This window comes from Podarcis bocagei, assembly GCF_964188305.1.
Source record: "Podarcis bocagei genome assembly, chromosome: 3".
NCBI classification, from domain to species: domain Eukaryota; kingdom Metazoa; phylum Chordata; class Lepidosauria; order Squamata; family Lacertidae; genus Podarcis; species Podarcis bocagei.
The window spans coordinates 3,176,914-3,198,060 of NC_138127.1; the positions used below are offsets into that span (position 1 = coordinate 3,176,914).

Below are 21,147 nucleotides of genomic sequence, written 5' to 3' on the forward strand. Positions count from 1 at the left end.
AGTATATGAGAACTGAACGTAAACATTTTAAAAATAGCTAAAATAGTATAAAATCATGATTCTTCCATTCTCTGCAAACACTAGATGGATTCTGTTTACAAATCATGAACACATTAGTAGCAATCTAAAGGGGATATTCTTCCTTTTGACAGCTACTGTTTTCAGGAGATGAAAAGATTATCCACAGTGTACTACCATGTGATAAAAAACCAGGCTACCATGTGATAGGTACAATCATTTCGTGAACAACTTAGGTGCTGAGATTCACCCAGGGTTCTTTGGTATAGCTGCAATTCGGGACCTTTGCTTCCCCATCTGTAGTACAATGGGATTATTTTGACTTTCGGGTTTTGGGAATGTGAACATGAGTGGAATTGTGAACACATGTCCCAACAAAATGCTCCCTTTCTATTCATCCCGACATTCATTAGCATCATTGCAGGTGGTAAACACACGGACTATGGGTAGAGATGGGTATCTCATACAAAAAAAGAAGGAAAGAACTTTGGCGAGTGAATTAAGAGGACTGTTCCAGACACTTTGTGTTCTGATTTTGTGTTGTAAAATGGTTGGGTTCCCTCCCCTCTTTTTTCTTCTGTGTTATTAGGGGATGTTGTGGGGTTTGAAGTGTCCAACCTATGAATATAATGCTTAAGGGTGAGGGGAAAGGAAGAAACTGAGGACTCATGAAGCAAAAACAAACAAACAAACAAACAAACAAACAAACAAACAAACAAACGGAAGTAAGGATAGTTTGGATGCCAGGAATCTTTGTTAGTGATTGCAGGAGAAATTCTGGATAATTTCAAACTTTGTTTTGGGGCAGGTAGGAGGCGCCATTTGACCACACGTGAAGTAAACAAGAGCACACTAGGGAGAAGAATTGGTGAGCGACACCCCCCCCCCGTCTCAACCCCCCCCCAACCACCTTGTTTAGCTACCAAATTCTGCAGCATTGGTGAATTGAAATCTAGATCCCTGAGCTACAAAATAAAAAATGGTCAGGAAGAATTAATGTTCTGTGTTTCAGCAGTCTATCTGCTGACGTTTTAAAGGCACGCAGGCAGCAGTGCTAAATATATGAGAGTTCAGCTGAAAGCTATCCATATACCAGTGACAGAAATGTAAAGATGTTGCTGAAATGCATGTTTCTGCTGGACTTTTCTTCTAACCAACTTGTTAATTATTATTTTTTAATAGAAAAAGTGATATTCCTGTCATTATTTCTGTCTTTGGTTATTTGTAATATTAACTGATCTATGCCCCCTGAGATCACTCACAATATTAAACAACCACCACACTCCAATATGATGATGATGACAACGATGACAACAACAACAACAACAACATGCCGCCCAGATTTCAGTATCTGTTTGTTAATTTAATCATTCTGTTCGTTTCTGTTTTTTAATCAGTTGTGACTGGCATCTGATTTGATTTCTGCAGTTTAGAGAACTGATAAATCTTGTAGAAGCGCGACCTGGAATTTCACAACATGGTAATCTTCTTTTAGTTTGCAAACTTGTTTTATTTGGCACACGCCTGGTATATTTAGTGCTATGATGAGGAAAATAACATATAACATTTAGGGAAAGTCGCTGCATGTATATATTCAATGCACTTTGGTTGACTTCAGAATTTTAAGATATTGTTAAATACAATATCCCCCCCCCCAAAAAAAAAGTTTGGAAATGAACTAAAGGGGGAGCTCCAAGCCATTACAATATTTCAATATATCTAATAATTTAATAGTCAAACATGGACGGAAATGGTAAATTGAATTGTCAGAGTTTTTATTTTTAACTGAGAAGACATTTCTCGAAATAAATGATAGGTAGCATAGATAGTGGATTTCTTCCCTCTTTACAGAGCAATTCTGTGAACGTTTAACTTTGAGATTCGCACTTCATATATACTCCGTAGGAAATAATCAGATTGGAAATGTCAAATTAATTTTGCATGACTCACCCATGGTCTGGAAAACAGGATTTCAGCTCATAGTATAACTTGGTTCACATGTCATGCTGAGCCAAACCATGGCTTTAGTACAAAGGTAAGTGTCACTTCAGGGTATCACAACACTATTTTCAAAAGCTGTCTCAAGTAAAACATTGTGCTATGAAGAGTAACAGCTTTCACTAATGTTCAGGTCAATTTTGTGTGCTTGGCATTATTACAGTTATATCCTGTACTAACCCATTTGTAGATAAGTTCTAAAACTTGAAATAAATCTCATTTTCAGAGAGTTCTCCATTTCTGGTGCCTGTGAATTGATGTATCAAGTCACGAGAGAACATGAACCACTGGAGTTTGTTTGCTGTTTTGTCTCCCTATCTATGGTTAATCTATGTATTACAACACAACCCTGTACACCTTTGTCTGCTATGCATCCCTTCCACATACACACTTAACATTAAAGTCAATTTAACTCGGAAAGAAGTCCAACTGAGTGGAATGATAAATGTGTATAGGTAAGTATAGAGTGCAAAGAAAACTATCACTTTGAAGTCTTAATTGCCTTAGTATAGTATCCCTTATTCGTTATGCAACAAAATTGCTGGATTTTATTTTACTTACTGTTTCTGATATCCCACTTGGGGAAAAAAGCCCTTCCTAGCAATTTGTTTCATGCTGGGTGGACAAGGACAAAACATGCTTCATAATTTGTGGGTAGGATTGGGGGACTAGTTTACGTACTGAAAGAAGATATTACATTTTTGACCACTGCTTAATCATCATTAATATGTTTTTTATTAGCTAGAAGCCTATAAGAAATGCTGAGCAAAATCTCCTTGGCAAAGCCTTAAAAATGACCTGATGAGCTGGAACTTCAAACGCCTGGATGGAATAAATACTTGACTTTTAACATTTTATTCTTAGAGATAACTTTCTGTTCTGAGAAGAATACACAGAATGTTACAGAGAGAGAGAAAATGTTACTGTCAAAATAATACAGAAAGTCTAAAAGGAAATCTTATAAAATGTGAGATTGCAGTTCAGAAACCAAAGGAGAGGTGAAATTAAACATTTTATTGGGCCAACTAGTCATTTATAATGTTTAATGCTCCCATTTTTGTTAGATACAGATAGGAGGGGGGGGGAACAATATTCAAAGCCTAATGTCATTGGAGAGTACCTGGAGGTGTTTTGGAAAATGCAACACTTTTTAAAGATCTGGGTCAACCTTTTTGTGTGGGAGCAATTAAATAGCAAATATTCTAAACTTGTTTTGGTCTATAATTGAAAACATTTTCTAAAACAAAGCAAACATGAATTATTCATGTGAGGCGTAACATATTAAAATGATGGCAGAATACTTTTGCAAATGTAGGGGTAGAAATGTGTATTCTTTTAGGAATTGTATGAGAAGGCTTAACAGCCCATTCCCAAGAATGTTTACTTGGATGAAAGTCCCACTGACTTCAGTGGGATTTACTCTGCAATAAGTGTGTTTCCAAAAGCAGCCTGAAAATTTGAGTCTTTCTTTTTTGCATTTTATTTTCACCAGAGCTTTGAAGCGGCATGGCTAAGAACACCATTGAATTTGACTAAATGTTAGTTCTCTATACTTACTTATATGAAACACAATACCCAAAAGATGGGGGTGGGGAACAACTAAACTGTGAAGCGTTAAGCAGTGCCTGAAATAATACGACAAAACGAGTGCTAACCCTAAACCTTTTACACGTTAAAGAAAAAGTGAAGGTAAACTGCTGTTTAACAGCTTCCCACTGTTATATAAACTTTCAAACAACCATGAAATGTAGGTCTCTGGACATCACTTAAAAGAACCACAAATAAATAAAAGGACGGACCACACTTCTGTTCCCTGATGTTTAACTAAGGTTTTGCAGAGACAGAAAGTGAGCCCGACTTCCCTTTGTTTATGTGCCGCCCTGTGTACTGTAAACACAAACAAACAAAGCTGGACCAGATCTCCGATGCAGAAGCACTTCCTGATGGAACAAATGTGCGGAAAGACAGCCGTGAGGTAAATGGAATCAGCTTAATGGGCCTCCAGGGTCCCCTTGCCTTTGTGTGTCTAGTATCCTGGGACACTGAGGTAACAAAGAGTTGCCTACTTAAACGAAATGTGCAGCAGTTAATGGTGCTTTGCCAATAAAATCCCCAGGGGCCTTGCATAAATCTGATGAAAATCAGCTTGGGCAACAACTGGACTTCACTTAAGAGTGTCCACTTGAAATTCAAAAGACAAGCACGACTTCTTCGGCTGGAAGGAATCTGAGTAAATCTAGCCACTCCTGAAGTTGCAGTCCTTCTCCCCAGACCTTTCTCAAAGCCTCCAAATGTCCCTATTTTCCAGGGACAGTCTCAGATATACAGAAGCTGTCTTGATTTGATCCCAGAATGTCCTGATTTTCCTTAGGACACCCCTATTTTTCATCAGAGAAATGTTGGAGGGTATGGAGTTATTTGACCCCCGAGCCGTCTTAAGGCAGCCCTGTATAGGGAAGGTTTTTTTTTTTTAAAAAAAGGTTTTAATGTTTATTAGGTTTTTATATATGTTGGAAGCTGCCCAGAGTGGCTGGGGCAACCCAGTCAGATGAACCGGGTATAAATGATAACAACAACAACAACAGAACAGGACATCCCTATTTTCATTGGAGAAATGTATGCACTCCAATATCCAGTAGGATAAAAGGTAAAGGGACCCCTGACTATTAGGTCCAGTCGTGGCCAACTCTGGGGTTGCGGCGCTCATCTCGCTTTATCGGCCGAGGGAGCCGGTGTACAGCTTCCGGGTCATGTGGCCAGCATGACTAAGCCACTTCTGGTGAACCAGAGCAGCACACGGAAACGCCGTTTACCTTCCCGCCGGAGCGGTACCTATTTATCTACTTGCACTTTGACGTGCTTTCGAAATGCTAGGTTGGCAGGAGCAGGGACCGAGCAACGGGAGCTCACCCCGTCACGGGGATTCGAACCACCGACCTTCTGATCAGCAAGTCCTAGGCTCTGTGGTTTAACCCATGGCGCCACCCGCATCCCTAATCAAGTAGGATAACTAGGTGGAAAATAGCACAGGGCTCCTGCTCCTTTAATAAGTGCATAGAATAAAGAATTTCAGCTTGCATGACAATTCCACTTGCTGAAATTCCTTCCTTTGCATGACTATTAGAGGTGCAGGAATCGTTTCCTCTTTTGCATCTGGCTGCCCTAATATCCAGGTATAATACATACTCGGGAGCTGGTTTTCCTTATGAAGCAAGAGCTGGCAAGTCCTGTGGGTGATTCTACAGCAGAAGTAACCAACCTGTTGCTATTCAGATGTTGTTGGACTACAACTCTTTTCGGACCTGATGGCTGGAGTCACAATGGGACTCCGTTCATGTCTCCCACCTTCCCAGATCTGCTCTGTAGTATTGGGGAAAACAACTGAAAAGGTTTAGAAACACCAGAAAAAAGTTTAGAAGTCAGCTTCCTCACTAATAGACAGGCTAGGGACTCAGCTCTACAGCTACAAACATAATATTTTAAGTGCATTTTAAATGCATGATACAAATGTGTCACCAGATGGCGATGATGAGCTTATGGCAAATTCCATATATTTTTCAAAATGTTTTTTAAAAAAAGGCATTTTCACAGCGTTGTGTGTGTGTGTGTGTGTGTGTGTGTGTGTCTGGATTCCACCTAGGTCTGTTATTTCAAATTCCACAAAGGCTGGTGGAAGAGCATGGCTAACACTGCAATCCTACCATGCTTCCCTAAGAATGAACCCCACTGAACCCAATGCTTAGGGTTGCACTAAAGGACTTTTTACCCCCTTGCTCTTCAACCATATCATGGAAATGTTTATTATATAACAGAATAACTACTATGCATGCACAGGCATTCATTCCTGCATGTCGCTCTCGGCTTGCAGTTTCTTCCAACTCCAATTCCCCCATTTTTTTTTAATGTTACGCTTCTGTTGCACATTACTTTTAAAACACCACACACACAGCCATTTAAATAGAAACCATGGGCCTCATGCCCTCAACAACCATTTGTAACGATTTACAACAGCCTAAAATGTGCATGTAAACCATCCAAAGATCAGAACAGCAGTGCCAGAGAGGTGCTTTGCACACATTTCAAATCGTTTCACATGGCAATGTGGGCTTGATGTCAAGGATATTCTAATTTAGAACATTTTCTTTAAAGCACCAAAAAGGCCACCAAGGGTGTCAACTGTAACAAACCTATCACCTCCAGCACCAGGCATTTTGTTGGCCGTAGTTATCTTGGCGGCATCAGTCAACAGATTTCCAATTTTGACAGTTTGGAGAAACAGTGGTAAGATTTTAATAAGAGCAGACACTTACCACCCCCAAGTAGCTAAATAGACTTAAAACATATTCCTTGTTTTAATATTTCTAAGTTCCCTGGTTACTGATATGTTTAAATTGCTGTCTGTTTGAATACAGGAACTCCCTTGACAGCTTTTTGACAGTGGAGAGTTTTGTTAACAGAAAGGTTCAAATCGAGTAACAGATCCAATCTGCACTCTTATTTTAGCTGTCCTTAAAAAGATGCTGCCCTCTGTATTCTCTTGTAATCACAGAAATGTGGAGTTTAAAGGCTGATTTGATCTGACAGGTTATCTAACTCGGTGCATTTCCAAAAACAGATTTACTTTTCATCTTTCCTTGGAGCCTGTCTGTTTTTAAAAAGACTCACACCATGTGCCTTTTCCTCCGTGGTTGATATGACTGATATTATTATTATTATTATTATTATTATTATTATTATTATTATTATTTCCTACTTTTGGGAAATGTTTCCTGGCTGTCTAAATATATTCTTTTGCTGGTTTTATGTCTATTTTAAGGAGCATTGTGTATGCATAATGAGAGGTTGTTAAGCAGAACGAACCTTCGCATACTCAAAGCACTCACTGTACTGTTGTTCCAATGCCACCTGCGAGATTACACCCAAGTAATGTCAGGATTATTTTTTAGACGAGGTCAACTCCAGTTCAAGTTAACATAGTTACTAAAACAGGGAGCTTTCTGATAGCCAGAAGTGTCTGCTGTTGGCTCAGCAATAGTTTTGGAGCTTGTGATGTGTGTATGACACTTGAAATTCAACAAGCCATCAGTCGGTGTTAATTTATCAGCAAGAGCTCTATGATGCTGAAAGAAGAAATGGATCATATTCCTCTGATGATATGATACATTTACTGAGCAATCCTGTGCATGTCCACCTCTGACACTGAGGTCCAGCTCTGAGGGCCTTCTGGCAGCTCCCTTAATGCAAAAAGTGAAGTTATAGGGAATCAGGCAGAGGGCCTTCTCAGTAGTGGTGCCCACCCTGTGGAACGCCCTCCCATCAGATGTTAAGGAAATAAACAACTATCTGACTTTTAGAAGACATCTGAAGGCAGCCCTGTTTAGGGAAGTTTTTAATGTTTGATGTTTTATTGTGTTTTTAATATTCTGTTGGGAGCCGCCCAGAGTGGCTGGGGAAACCAGATGGGTGGGGTATAAATAATATATGATGATGATGATGTTGATGATGATTATGGTGTCTACTCACAAGCTGAGTTCAGTGGAATTTGCTCCCAGTTTCACCCTTACCTGGAATTCCTGTTCAAATCCATGGGATGGGATTTACTTCTTGAGTAAATACATGCATGGCATCAGGCTATAATGTGTTCCTATTGCTCCTGGTGCAGATAAATGTATGCTCAGATTTAACCTAACATGTTGGGTTAATTGGGAACCTCTGGCCATTCATTATATCAGAGATGGAGAACATCTGATCCAGGGGTCTAATGCCACTTGCCATGGCCCTTAAATCACTGCAGAACACTCTCCTTTGGCTACAGCTTTCTCTAGTCCACACACTCTTCACCCAAATTGCTCCCAAACACAACCCCACCTCACCCTACACTCCTACCACAACACCCTCCACAAGATCTGAAGCAGAGTAGGAGTCACAGTCTCCTTACTCTTGTCATGCTGATTCCCCACATGCAGTGGGGTCACCACAGGACCGCCACCATGCTGAGGGTGTAGGGAAGAGGCAGAGAGGGTGCTAGGGCTGCACAGTATTTCAGAATTGGGAACTGGCTGGCAAGTGAAGACACTGACGGTTTGCTCACCGATCTCGTTCTTGCTGAGCCCCTCTCTCAGCATGCAACAGGAAATTGCAGCAATACAGGAAGAGGTATGGGCAGTTCCCTGTTGTAAACCTAAGAGCAGGAACTGCCCTATCCGTGGTCTTTGTAAGCTGCTCTGGCAGCCTTTCCAGCTAAAGAGTGGGGTAAAACTCCTACAAGTAAAAAACCAAAAAACCACAGTTCTGATCCACTGATTGCATTGCGATATCTCCACCCCCCATCTCAAAGACTGTCGTCTTGGTGAAATACAGGGAACTGTTATCTGCGGAGATAGTATGCATCAAATCATATTGTATACTTCTGGTTTGTTTGTTTTTTGCTGCTTCCAGGAGGGAAGCAGCAGAAAAGTTATTGCTTGTGGTACCACAAGAATTCAGCAGACGATGAGAAGGAAAAGAGGATCCGTGTTCCATCACATTTTCTTGCAAGTCACCTATGAGCTTCTTGATACAGTTTTCTTTTTGAGCCCATTACTGGTGGATGAAACCAACCATTTTGCTTTCCTTCAGTTTCTCGTTTTTTTCAATCTTAAGTTCTGACCTCCACATTTCTATACCAGTTTGTTTTCTTAAAGGCCCTTGTGAAAATTCACCAGCGTTAATTTCTGCTAATAGACACCTTTTTTTGGAAAGCAATTTCCTTTCATATAAAGCATTTATAAATGTGTATTTTCACTAATATGTGCGTATCTGTGCACACTTTGTGCTAGCTTATGTGTTTTTGTATATATTACTTGTCTAGGGAACTGCATTACAATATTTGAGGAAGTGCAAACTTCAGTTCATAGATTGTTTCAGAAAGTGCAAAACTGGTTGGTTCAACTTTCAATGCGAACTGAATAGAATTCGTTTTCTATCTCTAGAGCCATGATTTAGTCATCAATGTTCACCTTGAGAGCTGGAAGCCCAGTTGACGGTCAGTCCTCAATGAAGTGTTGACAAGAAGATTCATTAAGGTATCTCTTCTTTCATTCTCTGCATTTTATTGTCTGTGTAAATCTGATTGTAACATCTTTGTCCGACATTCAGAACATACCGCATGCAGGAATATGTTGGGCATTTGCGTTTCATTTATTCTTTTTAGTACAGGTCACCTTAAGAAAGCAAACACATCCTTTGCATTACCAAAACAAGAGAAGAAAGCAAAGGCATACACCCTTGTGCAAATTAATTGAAACAAACCATGTAGTTTATTACAATACTCACATATACATGTATTTTACTCTCAGCGGGATACCGTCCTATCAGAGACGCCTAAGGAAGATAAAATTATCATCCTGGGTGATTTTAATGCAAGAGTTGGGTGAGATTTCAATCTGTGACCTGGGACTATTGGGAAAGAAGGAGTTGGCAACAGCAACCAAAACGGAATCTTACGTTTGATGGTATGTGCAGCACACAACCTTGTTATTACCAACACACTCTTTCGATAGAAAAATAAATTTAAAACTTCATGGAGGCATCCTCGGTCAAACCACTGGCGCCTCTTAGACTATGTTAATATCCGTGCTAAAGATTGCCGTGATGTGCTCCTTACCAGAGCTATGGTGAGCGCCGACAACTGCTGGACAGATCACCGACTAATACGCTCCACAATGGCTATCAAGATTATACCTCAACACAGGCTTCAAGGAAGGAAACCAAGGAGCAAAATGAACACTCAAGCCCTTCAAGATCCCATTAAGTGGGATTGCTTCCAAACGACTCTTAAGGACCATCTGCTTTCAGAATTCCCTGATAACATCGAGGAACACTGGACCAAGCTAAAAACATCCATTATTGCAGCCTGTGAACAAACTATTGGATACCAAACCAAGAAACACCAGGACTGGTTTGATGAGAATGACAGTGAGATTGAATGCATGATTGACAAGAAAAGGAAGGCCTTTCAGATCTGGCAAAGAGATAGAAGCTGGGCCACTAAGAAAATAACCTATGCCGATGCTAAAGTTGAGGTTCAAAGAAGAACCAGAGAACTAAAAATCACCTGGTGGATAAAAAAGCTCAAGAGATCCCGCACTTAGCCGACACTCTTGATGCACAGAGTTTCTTTAAAGCCACAAAGACCATCTATGGGCCAATAAATCATGGCATATGCCCCCTACGCTCAGCAGATGGTACTAGTTTTGAACAGTCACTGTTGATTTTCAGATCCCTGTACTCCACTTGAATCAGTGCCTGAATGAGCTTCTCCATAGTCGTACAGTCTAGAAGACACAAGATTTACCCACTTTGGAAGAATGGCAGGTGAAGGTGATGGACTATATGGAACTGGCAGAAATGACTGGCAGAATCCGAGACCAGGGAGAAGAGTTGGTGGAAGAAGATTGGAAAAAGTTTAAAGATTATTTACAGAAATATTGTAAAATTAATGAATGCTAGAATGATGTTGGATAGAAACTAAGTGGTCTTTAGCTGTAACGCTATAAGAGAATATGAGAAAACGGTTATTAATAGGTAAAAATTTAATGTTATAATATTTTAAAATTGAAGATCAAGATGAATGAAGAGGGGAGGGATTTGCTGAATTAACAGTTTGAACTGGAATACAGAAAAGGGAGGCGTGAGGAGGTCCGGGAAATAAGCAAAGGAAAAATATGTGATGGTAAGACTGAATTGTTTTTAACTATTTTTATATTGTATTTTTCTTTTTTTCCCTTTTCCTTTTTTCTCTCGTATTTCTCTTTTTCCTTTTATTTTGTAATTTTTTGAAAATTTCTTTTTTTAAAAAAAAATCGTATTTATTGAAATTTCCAAAACTCAAAAAAGAAAAAAAACAAAAGAAAAAGAAAAAATAAACCTTAACAAATTAAAACCTTACTTTCATTAACATCTTTCCAGGACTCCCCCAACCCCCTCCCTATTGTATTCCCCTTTCATTAATTTAGTTCCACAAGTTCTTACTCCCAATTTAAAACTTATTTTGTTTAACCCACTATTCAATTTAATAATATAACCACTTTCCCTTTGCATTCCACCATCCCTCATCATTAAAAGAAAGTTTTTTCCCCCAAGGCCCACCCCAGTTTCCTTCCACAAATTCCCTTTTTTTGATAAATACGTCCAAACAAGGTAAAGAATATAAAAAGATTCAAAAAATAATTGTACACCCTTTGGATTCCAGGTCTCCCCCCACCCTTCCCCGGTTTCGATTCCCCATGTCCATCAATCTATCTACTGTCAGCCTAGAGATCTCACGTCCATAATTTTTTGAAAATTTCAATAAATATCTCATAGTCGTACAGTCTACAGCACGGAGGCGACTTTTGCATAAAGCCTACAAATTCTCAATGGGATTTACGTCCGGGGAATTCCCTGGCCAATCAAGTACCTGTATTTGCTGCTCTGTCATGAATTTCTTCACCACTTTCAATGTGTGACAGGGGGCTAGGTCCCGCTGCAATATCCCAGTACCATCAGGATACCTCTTTTCCAGTTCTGGAATAACTCTCTTTCGTAGAACCTCAATATATTGTGGTGAGCGCATCATTCCTTCTATTGGCTGCAGGCTTCTGACACCATAATGATCAACTGACTTTTCATGTTTGTTTTGAGTAAAGGATTACGAGTAAGATAGAAAACATACTTTGTTTCAATTAATTTGCACAAGGGTGTAGCTGCTTTTGTACAGCTTATTTCAGGCAAAAGCTGGAGATGCAGGTGCAAAACCACCATTGAAAAAAACCCCTTCAAATCCATTCCCCTCCTCTGTCCCAAATTCTGCCATGGAATCATGCAGCTTGGGGTGCAAAACCCTTAATTGTTTATCCTCCCAGTACAGGATTTATGGCTGAAGACATGGTAGGGTGCCAGAGCTTTGTCCAAATTGGTTTTGACTGTACAAACAGCCTGCATGGCAATACTCAGATTAAGTTTTCCATTTTTTAATTTCCTTTCTTTACTCTTTTAATATCCCAGCAGGCTGAACTAGTAAGGACTCGCCATTCTTGGTATTAACACTTCAAACATTTATAAAGGCTTTTTTTAACCACACACCCTCCCCTCTGACTCTCTTTCTGCAGTTGGTCTTTTAATGGGGATAGATTTCTTTTAGCTTCAGAATGCTGCTTGAGCCAGGAAACGGGCACTTCGCTCCACAAACCAAGCAGATCTGATCCTTACGTAACCTTTTAAAAATTATTTATAAAAATATCTGTACATCAAGAAAATATCAAAGCGGTTCACAACAGCTGTACATAAAACCACTCAAAAAAGTTAAAATAAGAAATCAGACATCAGACACCTTTTGCGGGAAAAATGTATATTTTTCGCCAATTATTTTAAATTAATTTTCAATTCTTAAAAACAAATCAACAACAAATGTATTCAAATTTAACACAAATTTAAAAGTTGACCCTCTGCCCCCTTACAAGATGCTTCTTTTCCCTTGCTTCTTTGCTGCTCACAGTAAAATACAGAGGTACCTCGAGTTAAGTACTTAATTCGTTCCGGAGGTCCATTCTTAACCTGAAACTGTTCTTAGCCTGAAGCACCACTTTAGCTAATGGGGCCTCCCGCTGCCACCACGTGATTTCTGTTCTCATCACGAAGCAAAGTTCTTAACCCTAGGTACTATTTCTGGGTTGGCGGAGTCTGTAACCTGAAGCGTATGTAACCTAAAGCGTATGTAAGCCGAGGTACCACTGTACTTTTTCTTAATTTCTAATATTTTTCTATCCATTCCTATTTCTACCTACTGTGCACGTTCAGTTCCTGCTCAGACTTTTATCTAGTTCCCCAGTTAATCAAATAGAGTTGATCTTCCTTTATCAATCCATATAAATCACAATTTTAATTCATATTTCCTCCAATACAACAATCATCCTGTCTTTATGCATTCACAGCCTAGTGGAATAGACTTTGCAGTGTTGGCAACACCAAATGGTTCTCATCTAGGGTATCAGATACTGGCTGGATGAAAAGGAGTGGTAGAAGTCACTGTCTGAATCTCCATTCGACCGAGCTGATAAAGCTCATCTTCCGGAATCACCCTCTGATGTGTTTAATGACCTGAGCCTTTGCTGAGGCTCAGGCACATTCCCATTCAGCAGAGAATCAAAGCAGCACGTGGAAGCAATGAGATTTATGGCTACATCATTATGTTTTATTTCTTACTACACAGACAGAAAAGAAATACACATCCTCTCTCTGTGAGAGCAGAGAGCAACTGAAAATAACAAAGGAACAGGAAACCAGTAACATCACATCCGTCTCCTGTCTTCCGTGAGACTTCCAACAATCTGGAATCCCTGGAATGTAAACAGAGTCTTGTGACTCCAAAGCACTGCACAGTGACAAACAGAAACTAACAGTCACCTGACCAAGAGCCCCCCAGGGAAAGCACAGAGTGAGGGGGTTTGGATCCTGGATCCTGGTGGTGGGAAACTGGTCACAACCCAGAGGAGGGGGAGAGCTGGGTAGTGCTGGAGGCTGGGAGCTTGAAGAGGAGGAAACAGGCAAGTGCCCCAGCCCACAGGAATCAGACTTGACAGCTCCACCAGACAGCTTCTCTGCTGACAGCCTGAAAGCCCACCCCAACTCCCAAAATAGGGCATCTACTGCATGTCACCGAGCAGAGAGCCAGGCAGAAACAGAGAGGGTCCCTTGGTGCTCTTCATAGACAGAGGGAGGGGCCTGACACAGAGGGTTAGAGAATGAAGGGGAGAAGTTACAAGTCAGTCCAGGCAACTGCTTCATCAAGACAGGAGCAACCCTTAGAAGTCTCCATAGGTCCTCTGATCTGCTTCCTTAAAAAAGAAACTAACTGTAAGTCAGATGGTGTGTCACTGTCTTTCTCTGTTCTGTGAATGACCTGTTTTCCCTGCCGGCTCCCTGACATAAGGTGACATTGTAAACAGGAAGCATTTAATCCGTACTGATTGTATTTGTATCTCACTCTTCCCCCAAGAATTTATTCTCATAACAACTCTGTAAGTCAAGACAGGTCTGAGCACGTGTGACTTGTCCAAAGCCACTCTGTGACTTTTGTGGCAAAGCAACTCCAGGCTGTTAACTACATCACACACATAAACAGGCAGATAATGTGGTCGTTTACATTGCCACTGCAGCCAGCCCCAGGAAGTCGTGGTTCTGGCCTGCAAAGTGACCATGTATCCCTACATTCCGTTATTCTTTGTTTCAAACATTAGAAGTGTAACTTAGCTATGACCATATGGAAATGGCAACCACGCTGTAAAGATAATATAGCAATCGGTCATCTCATTGACATATAATTGAAGTCAGCGGCTTTGATCTGAAGCAAGTTCCATCTGGTTGAATAGCCCTCAAAAAGAATGATGATATATGGTTTTTGAGAATAATCCAGAAATGGTTTTGGCAAGATACTTAAGGTATGTTAAGCATCCTTCTGTTGCAGTTCCGAACTTTTCCCTACTCACCTCTTTAAGGTACTTTTTTTTTTTTTGCACTTAAATACCAGGAAGTGACTCAAGACTGTAACAAATACTTGTGTGGCATTTCTACACCAACTCAACTAAAAATGGGCATTCAGTATAGTATTGCGAATCTTGCTTCACATCAGGGTTGGTGAAGCAGATGGTCTTCCAGATGTTTTTGGATTTCAGCTTCCCTCATCCCTGACCACTGGCCATGTTGGCTTAGGGCTGAAGGAAGTTGGAACCCAACATCTAGATTATAGAGGGTCACCTTTTATTGAGAGAGAAAACTTAAATTCTTACTAAATTTCCATCAGATTTGGAGTCCCAGGTTCTCGGAGAGGAGTGGTTGTTTTTTTTAAGTGCTCTCATGGACACCACTAGTTTTCAAAAGGACAAATTTATGTATTTCTATTGATATAAATAGGGACGTGGGTGGCACTGGGGGTTAAACCACAGAGACTAGGGCTTGCCGATCAGAAGGTCGGCGGTTCGAATCCCCGCGACGGGGTGAGCTCCCGTTGCTTGGTCCCAGCTCCTGCCCACATAACAGTTCGAAAGCACGTCAAAGTGCAAGTAGATAAATAGGTACCACTCCGGTGGGAAGGTAAACAGCCAGAAGCTGGTTCGCCAGAAGTGGCTTAGTCATGCTGGCCACATGACCCGGAAGCTGTACGCTGGCTCTCTCGGCCAATAAAGCGAGATGAGCGCTGCAACCCCAGAGTCGGCCACGACTGGACCTAATGGTTAGGGGTCCCTTTACCTTTATTGATATAACTGTGGCCAGTTCTTCACTGGACATAGTCCTTTCAAGGCAACTTTCAGGATGCAATCTTATGCTCAGTGATCTGGAAGCAAGTCCCACGGAAGTCATTGGGTTTTCATAGAATCAACGAATCACCATCTAGTCCAATCCCCTACAATGCAGGACTCTGTCACCCAACACAGGGCTGAAACCTATGACCCTGGGTTTAAGAGTCTCATGCTCTACCAACAGAGCTATACAATTTACTTCTGAGTAGATATGCCCAGGATTTTGCTGTAAATCTCCCTGTGCTTTAGGGCAGGGAGAGGTGTGCATGCTTTAGCCAAGTCATAAATTTACTTGATCTCAGGCCCCAGCTCTGATTCTCTCTTTGAACTTGTTCGCTAAGTGTGATGTGAGCTAGAGCTGTGTGCGTGCATGAAAAGCATTAAATAACATATTTAAGAATACAAAACGAGGCAGATATTTTATGTTTGAGAGGCGGCATTGACTAAATATCTGATTTGAGCTTTTGGAATCTCAAATGGAGCTGTTTGAGTGAAATGCTTTTCTTCTCGAGCCCACGTCTGACCTCCCACACTTTATCTTCAGAGAATCAGCTTTGTGGTGTTAATTATGGGGTAAGTAAGCAGTTACTTCCTAGCACAAATCAGCCAAAGTCCAGGTTTGCTGTAGAGGTCCTAGAGATCATAGTTCTGTGTTTCTTCAGGTTTCAATTTACCAGGCTCAAAACACTTAAAAGCACAAGGAGGAGAGGTTGGGGAATGATCAGTTTACAAATGACCTGGGATTTCACAGCCTCCATCTCTCATAATTACAGGCCATACACTAGGTCTTTCTGCAGGCAGCAAGTCTGCAAAACTAAACTTTAGCAACTTTGTAATTTCCATTGATATGCATAGAAGACCTTGAGTAAATGTGGCTAGATGCCATTCAGTGAGCTGAAACACACCGATTTGTGAGTAAGGAGAAATTCAATTCCGTTTGCATTTAAAGGTGAAGCTACTTAACCTGAAGCTTTTGAAACAACACACTTTCGTCCAGATTTTGCTTTGCAGTTCTCCAGTCAAGTAATGTGTACAAAAATGCATACAGAGTGGGCACAAGAATCCATATATTAGTGAAGATAGCGTATGAAAATTCAGGCAATTGTTTTATTAGGCAAAAATTGCATACACAATGTATACAACAGGAAAATTTTGCTCTGAAATGCTAGTGAATTTTATTAGGACCAAATCACAAAGTGATACTGAAAAGTGGAGAACTGAAATTATGATTGGAAAAAATGAAAAAACAAGAAAAAACTGAAATGGACAAATTTATAGAATCACAAATTTGTAGAGCCGGAAGGGATCTAATGGGTCATCTATTCCAAGCCCCCACAATATAACCATCTACTTGTGAATAATCACACTGAAACATGAGAAACTGGTGTGTGTTTGGCTTGAAAATGTTTTGATTCTTGTATATATGTTATAGTTCCTTCCAGAATGCAGATTAAGGAAGGTGGATTTTAAAAGTGGTTATAATTTCATTTGACCAAAAAAAGAAAGAAAAAAGGAATACACATACACACCACGCTAAGGCTGAACAGAATCGTTTCATTGATATTGACTTGTAGTTGTTTGAACTACCAACTTTAAAACCAGGATAAATGGGCAAGAAAAGTCAGGGGGAGCAACTATCTCTGTGTTGCCTATCTGGCTAAATAAAAGATAATAAATTACACATGCAATTCAGAAAGTTGTCTAAAAAACCTGTGAATTCAGATAGATAGATGATAGTTTTTCATACTCTGATGAAGGAGAGATCACAAACATTTCCTAATGGTAGTGGAACTGTAGCTTATGATTTATTTAGCATCAACAAATTATTTATTTCCTATGCATAGAGCTTAAAATCTGTATTAGTCAAACAAGTTAGGGAAAAATCGTAGACTGGCAATGAATAAAGAAGAGTTGAAGAGGAAGAGGAAGAGGAAGATGAGACTCTGCTGGTTCAAGAAAATGTGGCTAAATAAGGGACTTAAAGGAGAAGAGGCACCAACGTGTTTTTGAGAGATTTGCAGGTGGTGGGGGATCACTTTGAAAATGTTACACTATTTTCTTAAACCAAGTCTTATTTTGTGTGATTTGCATGTTTGGATACAAATTGTAAAAATGAGAAAATGTCGGGAAGTGGAGGATAGATGTGTAGGTCAGCCTGCCTGGAGATGTTTTTAACTCCTCCCTGTAATGTCTGCCTCAAGTTTGTCAAAAGGTGGCGAAGCCCTTATTCTTCATGGCAAACCAGTAATTAATTTGGCTAGTGATTATGACAGACTTAAAGTGGTCTCACCAGGCAGGGAGAGAACTAAGCTGATTGACAAAATATGAAAGTGAGACCTAAGTAAGCAAGAGACAGCATTTTTTTTAAAGAGCATTACACTTTTTTAGTGTGTGTGTGTGTCTCTCTCTCTGTGTGTGTTTTCTTTCTTTCTTTCTAAAAGAAGAATAGATTCCAGGAGACTGGCCTTGGAGTCCTCCAGGCTTTTTTAAATTAAAAGCTCAATAAGATGCAGAAGTAGTAAGTACTCGCATGCTTTTCCCATTTGTCCCTTTTTATTGGCCACAGAGATTGAATTTGTAATGACAATTATATATTTGGCCAAGAGAAGCTTCTTTCTCTTCCCAGTCGTGACCCAATTGTAAGCGAGCAAGTCACTTCAAACAAAGCCCTCTCTGCTTGCAGAGTTCCTTGATGTCTTGACAAAATATGGGCACAACATGTGGCTATGCCCGCTTGTATTTCGCTCTCCTCTAATCATGACTTGTTCCCGCCCACTTTTGTTTGATCTCATGTATTATATTCTGCTTTGGCTTTCCCTCAAGGGAAAAAATGCAACTACTCATCTCCCTTTTTAAAACCCCTTTTTAACCCTGTGATGAGAATGTATCAGAAAGTTTTTATTTATGTTTTAATATGTGCTGAAAGCTGCCCAGGGTGGCTGGAGAAACCCAGCCAGATGGATATGGGTATGATGATGATGGTGGTGGTGATGATGATGATGTGCTGGACCAGTGTCTTGCCTTGCTAATGGACTGAATGAGAGCCAACAGACTGAAGCTCAGTCCAGATGAGACTGAGGCACTGTTAGTGGGTGGTTCCCTAGACTGGATGGGTGGGAGGTCACCTGCTTTTGATGGGGTTACACTGCCCCTGAAGGAGCAGGTTTGTAGCAGGGGGGTACTCCTGGACCCTTTGCTGTTGCTCAAGGTTTGGGTGGCCTTAGTGGCTCAGAGTGCCTTCCATCAGCTATGCCCCTATCTGAACAGGGATAGCCTAACTACTGTTGTCCATGCTCTGGTAAGCTCAAAGTTAGATTACTGCAGTGCGTTATACATAGGGCTGCCTCTGAAGATGTTTCGGAAACTTCAGCTGGTGCAGAATTCAGCAGTCAGGTTGCTCACTGGAGCAAGACAGTTTGAGCATATTACACCGATCCTGGTCCAACTGGACAGGCTACCAATTAGTTTCCGGGCCCAATTCAAAGTGCTGGTTTTGACCTACAAAGCCTTAAACAGCTCAGCACCGCAATACCTCAATGACTGCCTCTCTCCATATGAACCTACTCGGACCTTCAGATCATCTTCTGAGGCCCTTCTTCATGTACCTCCTCCTTGAGAGGTTTGTAGGGTAGCAACACAAGAACGGGCCTTCTCTGCAGTGCCTCCCCATCTGTGGAAAGCTCTCCCCAGGAAAGTTCACCTGGCGCCTTCATTATACACCTTTAGGCACCAGGCAAAAATGTTCCTTTTTAACCACGCCTTTGGTTGATCTGATTTACATCCTATTGCCTTTTAAAATGTGTTGGGGCTGAACATGGATTAAAATCCATATAAGGAAACTTAGTAGTGTCAGTTGAGAGGAGTGTCAGTTGAGTGCTGGTGGTTGCTAGGTTGCGGAGGTCCTTGTGACACGTCCTTCATTGTGACACCTCCCTCTGCTGGCTCCTTGGTCACTAGGGCTCTAGAGGCATAGCCATCTCCTTTGGTTTGATCATTCAGGGAGTAAGAGAGAAAGTGGATGGAGATGTAAGTAGACTTTCTCATCAGCCTCTGCATTCTGTGCTGGTAACATTAGGAAACATTTAAAAGATTAAGATCAGGAATTATTTAAATGCTTCAGCCAGCCCTTTTGGGCATCTTTATTTTTTTTTTTTTTATAAAATTTTTATTGGTTTTACAACATTTTTAAGAAAAAACAAACAAACACAAAAAGTGACAGACATACATGTATAGTTTCAAACATATTTTCATAAACCTCTTTTCTTGAACTTCCCCATACCCCCCCTCTCTGCATCCCAATGTCCATAATTCAACAAGCAACTCCCAGTTGTTACTTTCTAATCTCTGTCATCTTAGTCTCTTTTATAGTTTAACCTTGTATCCCTGTACCCTTTTGCTTCTGGAAACCACAACATTTTAGCATTCATTAAGTTTATAGTAGTCCTTAAGATAACATTTAAATTTTCTCCATTCTTCTTCCACCATCTCTTTTCGTTGATCACGGATTCTGCCTGTCATCTCGGCCAGTGTCATATAGTCCATCACTTTCATCTGCCATTCTTCCAAAGTGGGTAAATCTTGTGTCTTCCAATACTTTGCGATAAGTATTCTTGCTGCTGTTGTGGCATACATGAAGAAAGTTCTATCTTTCTTTGTCACCAATTGGCCGACAATGCCCAAGAGGAAGGCCTCTGGTTTTTTAGAAAAGGTACATTTAAGTACCTTTTTCATTTCATTATAGATCATTTCCCAAAAGGCCTTTATCTTCGGGCATGTCCACCAAAGGTGATAGAAAGTACCTTCAGTCTCTTTACACTTCCAACATTTATTGTCGGGCAAATGATAGATTTTTGCCAGTTTGACTGGGGTCATGTACCACCTGTAAACCATCTTCATAATGTTTTCCTTTAAGGCATTACATGCCGTAAATTTAATACCGGTGTTCCATAACCATTCCCAGTCAGCTGACATAATGTTATGTCCAACATCCTGAGCCCACTTAATCATAGCCGATTTAACTGTTTCATCCTGTGTGTTCCATTTCAACAACAAGTTGTACATTCTAGATAAATTCTTAGTATTGGGTTCTAACAGTTCGGTCTCTAGTTTTGATTTTTCCACCTGGAAACCGATTTTCCTATCCTGTTTAAAAAATTCCATTATTTGGCGATATTGAAACCAATTTTCTACTTTATGCTTCAATTTCTCCTGACTTTGTAGTTTGAATTTATCTCCATCCTGTTCTAAGATTTCCCAATACTTCGACCATCCGACCTCCATATTGAGTTTCTTCACTGCTTTAGCCTCCACTGGTGACACCCATCTAGGGGTTTTATTTTCCAATAGATCTTTATATCTTATCCAAACATTAAATAATGCTTTTCTAACAATGTGATTTTTAAAGGCGCTGTTAACTTTATCATACCAAAGATATGCATGCCAACCGAAAGCATTATTGAAACCTTCCAGATCCAAGATATCCGTGTTCTCGAGGAGCATCCATTCTTTCAGCCAGCAAAAAGCTGCTGCCTCATAGTACAATTTTAGGTCCGGCAGGGCAAAACCCCCTCTTTCTTTAGCGTCAGTCAATATTTTAAATTTAATTCGGGGCTTTTTGCCCTGCCAGACAAATTTCGAGATGTCTTTGTGCCACCTCTTAAAACATTCCATCTTGTCAAGAATCTGCAAGGTCTGAAACAAAAATAACATTCTAGGCAATACATTCATTTTAATTACTGCAATTCGGCCTAACATTGACAGTTTCAAATTTGACCATATTTCTAGATCCTTTTTAATTTCTGACCAACATTTTTCA

General features: G+C 40.4%; 1 long non-coding RNA gene across 1 annotated transcript; it reads left to right on the plus strand.

Annotated features, from left to right (window-relative positions):
- The first annotated feature begins 917 nt into the window (after window positions 1-917).
- LOC308584502 lies at window positions 918-19,185 on the plus strand. The gene is made up of 4 exons (XR_014006851.1): window positions 918-958; window positions 2,243-2,471; window positions 8,988-9,080; window positions 12,969-19,185. It is a non-coding gene; the product is annotated as an uncharacterized lncRNA (long non-coding RNA).
- The last annotated feature ends 1,962 nt before the right edge of the window (window positions 19,186-21,147 follow it).